This window comes from Oryctolagus cuniculus, chromosome 7 (assembly GCF_964237555.1).
Source record: "Oryctolagus cuniculus chromosome 7, mOryCun1.1, whole genome shotgun sequence".
Classification (NCBI taxonomy): domain Eukaryota; kingdom Metazoa; phylum Chordata; class Mammalia; order Lagomorpha; family Leporidae; genus Oryctolagus; species Oryctolagus cuniculus.
The window spans coordinates 113188180-113202333 of record NC_091438.1 but is presented as its reverse complement, the minus strand read 5'-3'; the positions used below and the strand labels follow the sequence as shown (position 1 = coordinate 113202333).

General features: G+C 39.6%; 1 protein-coding gene and 1 long non-coding RNA gene across 4 annotated transcripts in view; one reads left to right on the top strand and one right to left on the bottom strand.

The window, feature by feature from the left end:
• LOC138850643 (uncharacterized) overlaps positions 1 to 14154 on the bottom strand; it is a 122519-nt gene that overhangs the window by 92099 nt on the left and 16266 nt on the right. For all 3 annotated transcript variants that reach the window (XR_011390687.1, XR_011390685.1, XR_011390686.1), the window contains one exon: positions 2664 to 2736. This is a non-coding gene — a long non-coding RNA (uncharacterized lncRNA). The remainder of the gene's footprint in view (positions 1 to 2663; positions 2737 to 14154) is intronic.
• FGGY (FGGY carbohydrate kinase domain containing) overlaps positions 1 to 14154 on the top strand; it is a 532663-nt gene that overhangs the window by 514196 nt on the left and 4313 nt on the right. The window lies entirely within an intron of this gene.

Genomic DNA, 14154 nt, shown 5'->3' with positions numbered 1-14154 from the left:
GACAGACACAGAAGCATCATCTTTCTTCGACTAGCATGTATTGAGCTCTCCATCTCACAGGAAATCAGAAGGCACCCTCTTATTCCACTAGAGGTTTTCCTAAGAGACTATTTATCAGTGGGAATGGGGTTTAGCTGAACGTGATAAGAACTCATGTGAAAGTGGCTTATATGATAAAATGTTTGTTATTTCTCAGTGTGAAACACAGAGAGGCAGTCATCAGGTCGACTTAGGAATTCAATGGTTCCACCAAACAGCCAAGCCCTGCTTATCCTTCTATTCCCCAGGCCTCAGTGGGCTGGCCTTTGACCTTCAGGTTCCTTACTTCCTGAATGCAAGATGCTACCTCTAGTGGCATTGGATTTTCACACCAGAAGCACAAGAAGACCTTCTCTTTGTGCCTCCTGCCAGATCTCACTGTCCAGGTTACCCATTGCAAGAGCAATAGGACTGGCCTAGGGAACTCCTGGTGCCTTCCTTGGGACTGGGCATGCTGCTGTTCCAATGGAATCGTGGTTCTGTTAGAACAGAAGAGGGGGAATGGTTGATGTGTAGGCAGCCAATAGTATTTGCCAGATTAATAATAGGTTTTCATGGGAAGAAATAGCTATTGCTAATTAAGTCTGTGAAACACTGAATTAAATAGAATTTGTTACTATAAACTATCTTCAAATTATCTTGTAATATACTCATGTGCATTGTGAATCTTCTAGAAAAAAAATTCCATGAAGCATCTCCCAGGCTTATTCCATCACATGAATTTTGTACAGAGTACTATGTTGTACTCTAAGAGAGACACTGTAGTAATTTAGGCCCTAATTAACCAAGAGTTCATAATATCTTCACCTGAATTATATGGGTGTATTCACTTTTATTATCTGTGAATGGGTTTTGTCCTACAAATGAATGTTGCTAATTATCAATATCTAAGCTTGTCATTAAAAATTATCAAAGAATACCTCCATTTGGAAATACATTTAAAGATATTTTAATTACATTAAATTCTATTTTCAGTTTAGTATGTAGTAGCATCAGAAACACCATAGATCAAACTACTTGGATAGCAAGCAAATGTTTACTAAAATTATGATTGTGCATTTCTTTGTCAGTCTTCTTCCTCACTATTCTATATTCCAAGTAGGAAACTCCCTAGCCAAACACAGTGGCTAGCCAAACACTCTCTTTCCCACTCCTGCTCCCTACTCCTTGTGTACTCCTGAAGCACCCAACATATATACATATAGCAAGCAAATACCAAACTATGAGTATAGCTAACAGTAACTATTTTGTGGCACACTGAGTTCCTAATACTAAGCTTTATGAGTTACATTAAAGTTGCACTAATTCAAATTCCAATACTGCTGAGAAATTTTAGTATCATCCTTTTGATGATATACTTCAAACATTTTTAGTTTATTTACCTTAATGATTTTGTAAGAGGTTTATGCATATGCTACAAGATTAAAAAATTGTTACAATTAAAAAGAATTTGAATAATCCCTTTGTAAACTTATTTTAATAGCAAACATACATTTATTGCTTGTGCAAATGCACAGTAAGTTTTAAAGTATAATTTCTGAAACATGGCTTAATTACACAGGTGCTATATAGAGCTGGAGAACATATTGTGCTTATATGTATTCAAGTGCAAGCTTCAACCCCTCTCTTCTTACAACAAAAACTTCATAGACTTCCTGCTATTTATAACAGGAACACGTACTTGGCCTTGATATCACCTGCTCGTTTTAGTACAGGGACTTACCAGGAAACTCTAGCAGGTTATAAAATGTACAGGAAATAAATACAATGTTGACTTTGTCATAAAGGTGATTGAGTTGGTAAGAAAATGGTTAAAAAATTTTTATGACTCTAAGTATAAAAAGATAACAATGCATTACTCTTTTATGTCACTCTCCCAACCCTTTTACATTTGCACAAAAGCTTAACTCAGTGTTTTAAAAATTGTTTCTCATACCATACTTTAATCACAATGCTCATCTTCAATTCTCATGTACCAAAAGAATAACCATAAATGACAGGAGTTAATATTACATAATTGCTCACTGTAGGTCTAAGTATATATTCCACTTAATCTTTATTATCAACCTAAATGGTCAATATTTTAATGACCTGTGTCTTATGGGTGAGAAAAAAAATAAAGCACAAAAGGTTAAATAACTTGCACAAGATCATGCAGATGTCTGGCTGAAATTCTAAATCAATACCTTATACTTATTAACAGGAACAGCAGTAATCATCACTTTTTTAGAATAAAAACTGAACTTTGATTGTGTCACTTCATATTCATAGCCCTAAGAGTAATTAATATCTTTTTACTATGGATGAGGAAACTGAAGTTTCAAGACATTAAATAACTTGCTCAAGGTCATATTCCAGAAGTGGCACTAAACCACCTCTTATTCATGTGAAAAAAAAAAAAATCATGGGCTGAGCTGCATGCAGCTGAGGATTTTCAAATCTTAGTGATGGGAAACAGACAATGTCCGTGTGATCTGCATGGTGGTGTTGGCCTGTCACTGGGACAGACAGGAAAAGTGGAGGCCAAATGAAGAAAAAAGCAGAAGAGAAGGGATGAATGGCAATGATATTATACATCATCCCCTCTTGCCCACTGAAATGACTTGGAAAGGCTAAGCACTTACCTCTCGACGACTGTATTCTTAACTCTTTCAACACAGGAAGGACTGCCGGAGAGCAGTGGTCTGCAAGCTTGTTCTGTAAAAAGCCAAACGGTCAATAGTTTTGCCTTTGTTTACCACACAATCTTCGTCACACTGCTCAACTCTGCCATTGCAGCAGGAAAGCAGGTACAGGTAAAATGCCAAGTGAAGAGGTGTAACTGTGGTCCATTGAAACCTGGCTCATTCAGAAAGCAAAGAAACTTGCAGTTGTCATTCAGTTATTCAACAATGATCAATCAAATGGGAATTAGACCAGTAATGACTAACCTTGCACCATTGTGTTTGTTTCCCATATAAGATTACTTCCAAAAGTTCATGGAAGGTTGGGTGAAAAGACTTATTTCAGCACAAAAAAAGAGTGAAACTGATGCATATCAAGGAGTCTTCAACAAATTCATAGAAATGAACAAAACTACACACGGATTTCAAAAATTTTTGCACCAAAATGAACTTATCTTTTAATTCTATTTTTCCCATAAACTTTCTGAAGTGTTCTTGTATACTAAGTCTTCCAACATGCACATTCCATTTCCTTTTTTATAGATGAGAAAGCTGAGACGTGAAACATGGAGAGATATTCTAGTGACATGGTTAATAAGTGATAGAGCCACTAACCAAACCTGCATCCAGGCCCCACTATCCACTACTGTTCTGAAAATGAATGGCACAGCAGAGACCTCTGTAGAGATCATCCCTGCTAATACAACTATAGTTCAATGGGAGAAGATATTTCTAAATTTTCACCTTTCAGTGGTTTTTGTTCTACAGAAGAGTTGCAAACATCATAAAGAGTTCCTGCTTGCCCAATGCTAAAATTTCACTCAGCACCCACTATTTGTCATTACTAAGGAGTTAGCATTGGCTCAACAAGGGGTCATCGTTGCAGTGCAGGAGATCAAGTCACCACCTTTGATGCCGGCATCAGTGAGCACTGGTTCAAGTCCCGGCTGCTCCACTTCCGGTCCAGCTCCCTTGTAATGCACTTGGGAAAGTAGTGTCATGATGGCCCAAGTACTTGGGTCCCTGCCACCCACGTGGGAGACATGGATGGAGTTTCTGTCTCCTGGGTTTGGTCTGGCCCAGTACTAGCTGTTGAAGGCATTTAGGAGGGAACCAGCAGATGGACGATCTCTCCGTCTCTTTCTCTCTCTCTCTGTGCTTCAAATAAATAATAAATCTCTGCAAAAAATTGCAACAATTGGTTCCATACTATTCACTAAACTACATACTCTGTAGAATTTCATCCATTTTTCCCACTAAAGTTTTTTCTGTTTCAGGGTCCAATCCAGGATACTATGTTGCATCACATCTTTAGTCTCCATCCATCTATAACAATTTCCCAGACTTTCTTTTTTTTAAGATTTTATTTATTTGAGAGGTAGAGTTACAGACAGTGAGAGGGAGAGACAGAGGAAAGGTCTTCCATCCGTTGGTTCACTCCCCAAATGGCCACAACGGCCAGAGCTGTGCCGTTCTGAAGCCAGCAGCCAGAAGCTTCTTCAGGGTCTCCCACACTGGTGCAGGGGCCCAAGGACTTGAACCATCTTCTACCACTTTCCCAGGCCACAGCAGAGAGCTGGACTGGAAGAGGAGCAGCCAGGACTAGAACCGGCACCCATATGGGACGCCGGCGCCACAGGCAGAGGATTAACCTACTGCACCATGGCACCGACCCCAGAATTTGTTTTGTAGGATGCTTTTGAATTGATTAGGTTTTGTGTAGAAAGTCCCTCGGTTTGCTTTTGTGTAATGTGTTCTCATAATTGGACTGTAGTTATAGATTTTTGAATGAGCAAGATAGAAGTGAAGTGCCCTTCTCAGCACACCACATCAAAGCTACTTGCTGTCAATGTGACTTTCACTTACTGATGTTGACCTTATTCATTTAGTTGATTAAAGCAGTGTATGACAGATTTCTCTGCTGTAAAGTTACTGTTTTTCCCTTTTCATATTCTGTTAGAGTACAAAGTCCAGCCTACACGCCAGGAGATGGGAATAAGTGCTAAGAGAAGGGTGTGACTACATTTATCATTTGAAGTTCTGCAGAAAATATTTGCCCTTTCTCCCTCATCTATTTATTTTCAATCATTTATATCAGTATGAATTAGTGGAGAGGGATAGAAAACAACTGTAGGTATACCAATCCACATGCACACATATAAGACTTTAAGTAAATTAAAGTACAAATGGCTTGTTATAAATGCTATGAAGGAAAATATCAGGTTCTGTATAGAATTAACAATTTCCTGTAGATGAGAAAAAGCAGAGATCATGGTGGTCATCTCTACAAAAGGAATGCCTAAGATGAAATCTGAGTGACCAATAATTGGCCTGGTGAAAGGGCAGTAGGAAGAGCATCACCTGGAAAATGAGTTGAAGGTTTGGAAGAAGCCAACCATGGCAAGAGTAGGGTGGTTGAGTGGAATGAATAGCAAAGGGGTAAAGGACAGATCATACAGGGCCCTGAAGGCCAACATGAAGACTGGAGATTGTGACACGCAGGCAATGGGATGCCACTGAAGGGGCTGTAAGATGGGGAGAGATATGCACTCTACTTCACATAGTAATACAGGGCTCTGTGACACGGGAGTGGGATTCCCCCACCCCTCTTCAGCGCCCCCTGCTGGCATTCATGGCCAGGAAGCTTTATACCTGACTATGTCACTCCAGCTCACACCACAGTTCTCTTTCTAGTTTTGGATTTCACCAAGACCAGATCTAGAAAACACATTCATATGAAGAATACTTCCTTACCTTCCGTGTGACACCTGTTCTCATGACATTACTGCTACTTCACTCATTTCTCTCTAGGAGCCATGCACACAAGGCCTGATTGAGCTCCAGAATCTACTAAATATTAACTACTGTTTTCCTCAGTAGTTAAGGAGCTCATGACTACATTTTTATAGATATTCAACTGTTTTTCTCATCTGTGAAGTTTTAAAATCTTATTTATCTTTACTTTATTTGAAAGTCAGAGATAGAGACAAACAGACAGAAACAGAGAAAGTTCTTCCATCTACTGGTTCACTCCCCTAATTCCTACAACATTCAGAATTAGGCCAGGAGTCCGGATCTCTATCTGGGTCTCTCTCATAGATGGTAGGGACCCAAGTACTTGAGCTGTCATCTGCTGCCTCCCAGGATATACACTAGCAGGAAGCTGAGTAGGAAGTCGAAGAGCCAGGACTTGAACCAGATTGTCTGAAATGGGATGCAGGTGTTCCAAGTTTAGTGTCTTCACTACGGCACTAAATGTTCATCCCTCAATGTGAATTGTTAATAAATCAATTTCCCCCCACTTCCCCTTCACTACTCACCTTTAGATTATGCTACAATTATGTGACTGTACTCATACATTATTTATAAGCAAGTTGAAGATCTTTTTGAAATTAGGATGGTTATATAGATATATTTTTTTAACTTTTATTTAATGAATATAGATTTCCAAAGTACAGCTTATGGGTTACATTGGCTTCTGCCCCCCCCAATGACTTCCCTCCCACCCGCAACCCTCCCCTTTCCTGCTCTCTCTCCACTTCAATTCTTATCAAGATTCATTTTCAATTTTCTTTATATACAGAAGATCAGGTTAGTATACATTAGGTAAAGATTTCAACAGTTTGTACCGACATAGAAACACAAAGTGAAAAATACTGTTTGAGTACTCATTATAGCATTAAATCTCAATGTACAGCACATTAAGGACAGAGATCCTACATGAGGAGTAAGTGCACAGTGACTCCTGTTGTTGACTTAACAAATTGACACTCTTGTTTATGGCATCAGTAATCTCCCTATGCTCCAGTCATGAGTTTCCAAGGCTATGGAAACCTTTTGAGTTCACCGACTCTTATCATATTTAGACAAGGTCATAGTCAAAGTGGAAGTTCTCTCCTCCCTTCAGAGAAAGGTACCTCCTGCTTTGAAGACCTGTTCTTTCCACTGGGATCTCACTCACAGAGATCTTTCATTTAGTTGTTGTTTTTTTTCCCAGAGTGTCTTGGCTTTCCATGCCTGAAATACTCTCATGGGCTTTTCAGCCAGATCCGAATGCCTTTAGGGCTGATTCTGAGGCCAGAGTGCTGTTTAGGACATCCGCCACTCTATGGGTCTGCTGTATATCTCGCTTCCCATGTTGGATTGCTCTCCTCTTCATTCTATCGGTTAGTATTAGCAGGCACTACACTTGTTTATGTGATCCCTTTGACTCGTAGTCCTTTCATTATGATCAATTGTGAACAGAAATTGATCACTGGGACTAGTGAGATGGCATTGGTACATGCCACCTTGATGGGATTGAATTGGAATCCCCTGGTATGTTTCTAACTCTATCATTTGGGGCAAGTCAGCTTGAACATGTCCCAAATTGTACATCTCTTCCCTCTCTTATTCCCACTCTTATATTTAACAGGGATCACATTCCAGTTAAATTTCAACACTTAAGAATAACTGTGTATTAATTACAGAATTAAACCAGTAGTATTAAGTAGAACAGACCAAAAAAAAATACTAAGAGGGATAACGTATTAAGTTGTTCATTAACAGTCAGGGCTATGCTGATCAAGTCACCATTTCTCATAGTGTCCATTTCACTTCAACAGGTTTCCTTTTTGGTGCTCAGTCAGTTGTCACGGATCAGGGAGAACATATATTTGTTCCTTTGGGACTGGCTTATTTCACTCAGCATGATGTGTTCCAGATTCCTCCATTTTGTTGCAAATGACTGGATTTCATTGTTTTTTACTGCAGTATAGTATTCTAAAGAGTACATATCCCATAATTTCTTTATCCAGTCTACCGTTGATGGGCATTTAGGTTGGTTCCAGGTCTTAGCTATTGTGAATTGAGCTGCAATAAACATTAGGGTGCAGACAGCTTGTTTGTTTGCCAATTTAAATTCCTTTGGGTAAATTCCAAGGAGTGGGATGGCTGGGTTGAACGGTAGGGTTATCTTCAGGTTTCTGAGGAATCTCCAGACTGACTTCCATAGTGGCTTGACCAGTTTGCATTCCCACCAACAGTGGGTTAGTGTCCCTTTTTCCCCATATCCTTGCCAGCATCTGTTGTCGGTAGATTTCTTTATGTGAGCCATTCTAACCAGGGTGAGGTGAAACCTCATTGTGGTTTTGATTTGCATTTCCCTGATTGCTAGTGATCTTGAACATTTTTTCATGTGTCTGTTGGCCATTTGGATTTCCTCTTTTGAAAAATGTCTATTGAGGTCCTTGGCCCATCTATATAGATATTTTTAATTAGCACAGAAATCAAGTAGCACAGCCTGCTACTGAGTAACGGGATTTTCTCTGTAGCACCTCTAACAACCTCAGCACGAGGTTACAGTGACATGGGGTTCCTGAGTTTGCTCTGTTTTCCCAAGCCGCTCTAATTACTGCAAAGTCATTAAATGATTATTGATCACTGGACCAAATAAACAAACAGTGGTCTCTTGTTCTTATCAAATAATGAAGCAGTGGTTATTTTAGAACCTTTATATGGTCTAATGCAAAAATCTGAAGGTTTATTAAACATAAAGCACATTAGGAAAGCAATTTGTTTGTTAAAAGCCTGGGTTTAAAAAACATGGATCAAATATAACCCTGAAAATGAAAATAGAAGGTTTTATATCATGTACAAAGTATTCTACTAGAATGCAGTAAAGACAAATAATTATCCCCAGAGGAACACTCTCACAACCAGTGCTTAGTTATGGCTTATTTTTCCTTTGCTCTTAATGATAATTGCTCACTCATTCATACAAAGAGATGCTGACAGCTCACTAACAGCATGGTTGCTTTTGTTCCCCATACCCTGTGCTTTCCCTAAGAAAAATCACTTAATTCTTTTCAGGCCCTGAATTTATTTTGATGGTGACTATGTCTACCTAGATTTATGATGTTCTAACTTAAAAAAAACACACTGATTTCATTTTGATATTTTAGAAATATATTGAGCATCATTTGAAATGTTACTGAATTCTCAGTCCTTCCACCACCCATAAATTGCAGTTTGGAAGTGAAGCTAGAATTACCTTGGAACTTGGAACCCCAAGACTTGATTTTGAAAGGCAGTGCTACCACACAATAGCTATATGTGAACTTGGACAGGTTGACTACTCCCTCCAGGTGGCTGCCTTTTAAATTTGTAGGAGAGAGTCCATGGAAATTACTCTTCTACTCCACTGTGTTATGAATTTCACATAAAATAATGGGCTTTGTACACCACTAAAGGTCTGCTGAACATACACTATGTGCCAGGCATCAGACTCATGCCAGAATTACATAGATGTTTGAATAGATGATTATGGTGATAATGATAGTTTCATAGATTTAAAACTGTACATGGTATTTCTTGTATCTGTGTAAGAGAAGAGTATAATAATGAAGTTATATTCCCTCCCATGAAGCCTTTTCAATTTGTGCTTTCCTCATTTGGGGTTTTTGAGAAATTTTATTTATTTATTTTCACTTTCATTTGAAAAGCTATAGCCAGGGGTCCAAAACTCAATCTAGGTCTCCCATGTGGGTGGCAGGAACTTCAGTACGTGAGCCATCATCTGCCTCCCAGGGTGTGCATTAGCAGGAAGCTGAATTGAAAGTGGAGACACCAGTTGCCCAAACTAGCACCCCATTATTGGATGCAGGCATCCTAAACACTTGCTGTTTTACTCATTTTGGAAGAATTTTTTTTAAAAAAGCTTCTATTTATTAGAGAGTAAATTTACATAAAAACAGAGGGAGAGACAGAGAGAGAGGTCTTCCACCCACTGGTTCACACCCCAAATGGCCAAAACAGCTGGAGCTGGGCTGATCTGAAGCCAGGAGCCAGGAGCTTCTTCCAAGTCTCCCATGCGGGTGCAGGGGCCCAAACACTTGGGCCATCTTCTACTGCTTTCCCAGGCCATAGCAGAGAGCTGGATGAGCAGAGGGACAGCTAGGACTCGAACTGGCAACCATACAGGTTGCTGGTGTCACAGGTGAAGGATTACCACACTTGGCCATAGAGCCAGCCCCAGAAATAATTTTCTTTTTATAACTTTATCAAAGACATATGCTGAATGCTGACATTTAAATAATGTGGCTGAAACTCTGGATTTTCAAACATGATATCACTTATTATTCTACTATTTCTCGTCAGAAACTGGTTGATTTTTCTTAACTGGTGAATTTTGGCAGTCTTACATTTAATTCACAGTGCTGTCTCCGAGTCTTCTATTTTGGACACTCTGTGGGTTGAGACAGACTTTCAGTACAAATCATTACGGGAATCAGCTCTTGAGATTTTCTTTGTCCCTTTTCTTTAAAGAGTCGATTTCAGAATCAGAAGCAGGAATGGCAGTAAGGACTCCCAAGGTAAGAGAAATGTAATTACAGCAGGGGCAGCAACAGATGATGAAAGTCTAGGCTGAGCTTCATCGTTCACCAAATAATTGTTTACCTTCTCCTTTTAAGAAGTGAGGCACACCTGATACTCTCTTCCTGCAGCTTAGGAAGTGAAGAGGAGTTTAGAAAAGTTAGAGAGTTTTCTAATTGGAGAAGCAACACCTGGTAGGGCCTGCAGGTGAGAAAGAGCATGGAGTCTTTAAATTCTCAGCGAGGAGAATGTGTGCTGAGGAGTTCTGTATATGTTTGTAACCCACACAACATCTGGTATTACAAAGATGCAAAATGAATCCTGAACCCATGACCATGCACTATTAGATCAGCTGGCCTCTAGAGCTTTTCCAGCACTTGAATGATGGGGGAAACATGAATTGCGATATTTACTCTGTAGCAGGGATGGGGCAGGCCTGGCCCGTGAGCCGTATAAGGCCCATGAAATCATTTGGTCTGGCTCTGCCAAGGAAACTACAGGCAGGACTCAAAACTCTATAAACCTATAGCAGGCTAATTTTCAAGTTGATAATTTTGTATGGCCTGCTGATGACATGATTATACAAGTGGCCCCTGGCAGAAAAAAATGGTTCCCTGCCCCCTCTAAAGAATGATGTGGAAATAAAACAAGGTGTTATATGGGAAAGCAATTTTTTAAATGTAAAAACATTATTGAATTTTAATTGTTCCTCTTTAAAACAACTGGAGCAGTGGTAAGAACATCAAGAAAGATTCTAGATTGGAAGGGTTCTTGATTTTAATTTCCAATCATGTCAAAGAATAGAACGTTTCTGAAGCAGAAATAGCCATATCCGTATCAAAGTCAGGGTCTCATGGACTCAACCTGGGGAAAAAGTGCCAGACCATCACCTTGAGCAAAGAATTGTCATGCTTGTGATCAAGCCTGGCAAGCTAGGCCACCTGAATCTCACACAGCAGAGTAACTGGTGAGCATGTTGTTTCAAGAACATTTTAATGATGCCATTCAGCCAGTTTGGGTATTTCCTCAAAAGAATCATTAATCACATGCATATATCTGTGCACACAGAGAGATACATATATTCGAGTGACACTTGTTAAAACTTATTTTGTCGGGGAGGCATTTAGCATTTGGTTCCAGTTCTGCTTCTGATTCCAACTTCCTACTAATGAGCACCCTGGCAGGCAGACAGTGAAGGCTCAAGTATTTGAGTCCCTGCCACCTATGTGGGAGATGCAAATTGGATTCTGGGCTGTTGGCTTTGGCCTGACCTCGTCCCAGTTGTTTCGGGTATTTGGGGAGCAAAAGTGGATAGAAATTTCTCTCTGCCTTTTAAATAAATAATATTTTAAAAATTATTTTGTACTATGAGATACTATATATGAAAACACTAAATCTACTAGTAATTATAACACTAATATTTAGATTATTACAGTGATCTATGCCATTATAATCTTAGGGACAAAACTTCTTTAAAAAAGGCCCTTTGGGAACTTTCGCTAAATGGTCTTGAACAGAATCCAAGTCTTGAATTGCTTCAATGAACGGCACAATCTCCTGAATGGTCTTGTCGTGCTGCTTCAGGACATTAGATAATGGAATTACAGCTTTACTACAGCTAACTACATTAATAAGGCCAAATAGCCCTTTCCCTAGGATGATAAAACCAAATAGCACAGCACTTTGCTTCTTTTAAACAGAGAATTGCAGCATCCTTGGAAGAAAGCCATACATTTGAATTTGGAAAAGAAAAATTAATTATTTGAATTGGAAGTGCATTCACATATGGTTAATTTTGCCTTTTACTAACGTACTTGACGGGAAGCAGTCAGAGTGAAATGATGCTCATCACATACAAGGAGCTTGAGTAAAAGGCTTTCAGGATGGCCTCTGTGAAGCATGCAAGTTGATCTCTCCATTGAGTATTTCCATATTAAAGATCTTGTAGTACTCTCAGTTAATTTACTGGTTGTATTATACCAAATATAGCAAATACATTTCCATTTTCCTGCCAATACTAACTGATTGGTAGTGATGGCTTGGACCATTTTATTGAAAAAGACTAATACAGAAAAAATCTAAAGGTCATGGATATGTATATTTGGGGGCGGAGTTGAGGGAATGTCAATCATTGCACAGTGACAGCAAGGACTCTGTAATAGGGAAAATATTAAAAAAGCACATACCCAAGTTATACAATCACTTATTCATTCTTCTCTTCAAAAAGACATGGAGGAAAATACAGGTAATATAGAATGATAAAGGAACTCATGCCAAAAGGAAAGTCAGATCAAATAGTAAGATAAGGTCTCCACAAACTGCAAGCATGGAGCAGGCATTGTGACACAGCAGGTTAAACCCACCACTTAGGATAACTCTACCCCTTTCAGAGGGCCAGTTTGAGTTCTGTTTACTCCACTTCCAATGAAGTTTCCTGCCGTTCCTTCCTAGGAGACAGAAGAGGATGGCTCAAGTGCTCAGATCCTGCCACCAATGTGGGAGACCCATGGAATTCTGAGCTCCTAGAGTGAGCTTGGCCCAACTCTGGCTGCTGTGGGCATTTTGGGAGTGAACCAGCAGATCAAGATCTTCTCACTCTCTCCCTTTCATTCTCACTCTGCCTTTCAAGTAGATGAAAATAAATAAACACTAACAAATGTAGGCCACAAAATTCTGCCCACTTAGCAAAGGAGGGTTAAAGATTTCAGTCTGAATTTCAAAAAAGCCAGATTAAAAATGGAAGGCATAATCATCGACAAGAGTCAGACCATGTAAAATACAAGAGAAGACATAGAAGTAAAATGTAAGGCTGACATTTTGTTATGAAAGAATAGAAGTGAATTAGAAGACATGAACTGAAATCCTAGGCCTATCATATATATAGTTGCCATGTGACTTGCTGCAAGTTACTTAACTACATCAGTGCCTTCATTTGCCAAATTTGAATAATAATGTTGCTTCACGTATCACTCTGAAATTAACTGATGAGGTGAGTGTGCTCTTTGGCTCTTTAGTCACCGAGAGCCATTCCCTGCACTTCTTTGCCCTGCTCCATGTCCTGGGAGGTTGAGCCTGCAAATTGTACCACTCAGGCTCCTTTAGTCCCTGGCTTCTTGCTCAGTTCATCTAACAAGAGTACTGTCTGCTCACTGCCTCAACTCCAAGGATCTAAGCATGGTTACTCCCGCTTGTTAGCTCCAGATGGGTAGCTGCCTTCCATAGCACCAGCTATCCCCACGCTCCAAGAACACTGTTGCCTTCCATACTCCCACCCCACCCCACTCCTTGAGGACTTAGGCTAGCTATCCTGTGGTGCCTTAGGATCATTTGGGTTCCTCAACCCCATTCATTCCTCTATATACAGTGTCTTCACTCAATGCTTGTCAGAACCCAATGTCAGTGTGCATTCCCTTTCTTGCCAGGGCTATGAGACACCATGAGTATTAACAACAAGGTAGAAGGTGAAAGAAATGGAGTCTCATTTTTGACCCCTACTATAGACCAAACACAGAGCTAGACATTTAATAGTAGATATTCAGTAAATGCTGCTGAGTCTGAATGCAGAGTTATGAGGCGAGTGAGAGATTGCACAAAAATCTGAGCCATCCTTTCCATTCGATGACCTCATTTCCCAAACTGGAATGCAAACAGAAGAGTGATAATCAGGATTAATCAGCTCAGCTAGGCCGAAAAACAACAAAAATGCTAACATTCACAGACTATGTAAAAACATCATTCTAGGTCTGAATACAATTTAAAGAGAAATAGTGCAATGAAGAGCATTATATGGCTTTCTCTGTGCCATTTTCCCCCCTGGGTAAAGGGTGGCGGGGATTGTACATAAACAAAAATGGAATGAATACCTAACTAATTTTGGAGTGACCTACAGTTTTCAAATACTGTGCCATCAGGAAAGGAGCGTTTTGTTTGCCTTTTTTTTTTTTTTTTCACATACACAAAAATCAAGGTTAAGAGTGACTTAAACAATAGAGGAAGTTCCTAGTGGCTGCCAGTTGTATTACTGACTCCCAGCGTGTTTAGTCCAGGCACAATGAAGGGTAGATGGCTATATAGCCAATTTTGTTGTTGTTCCTTGAAC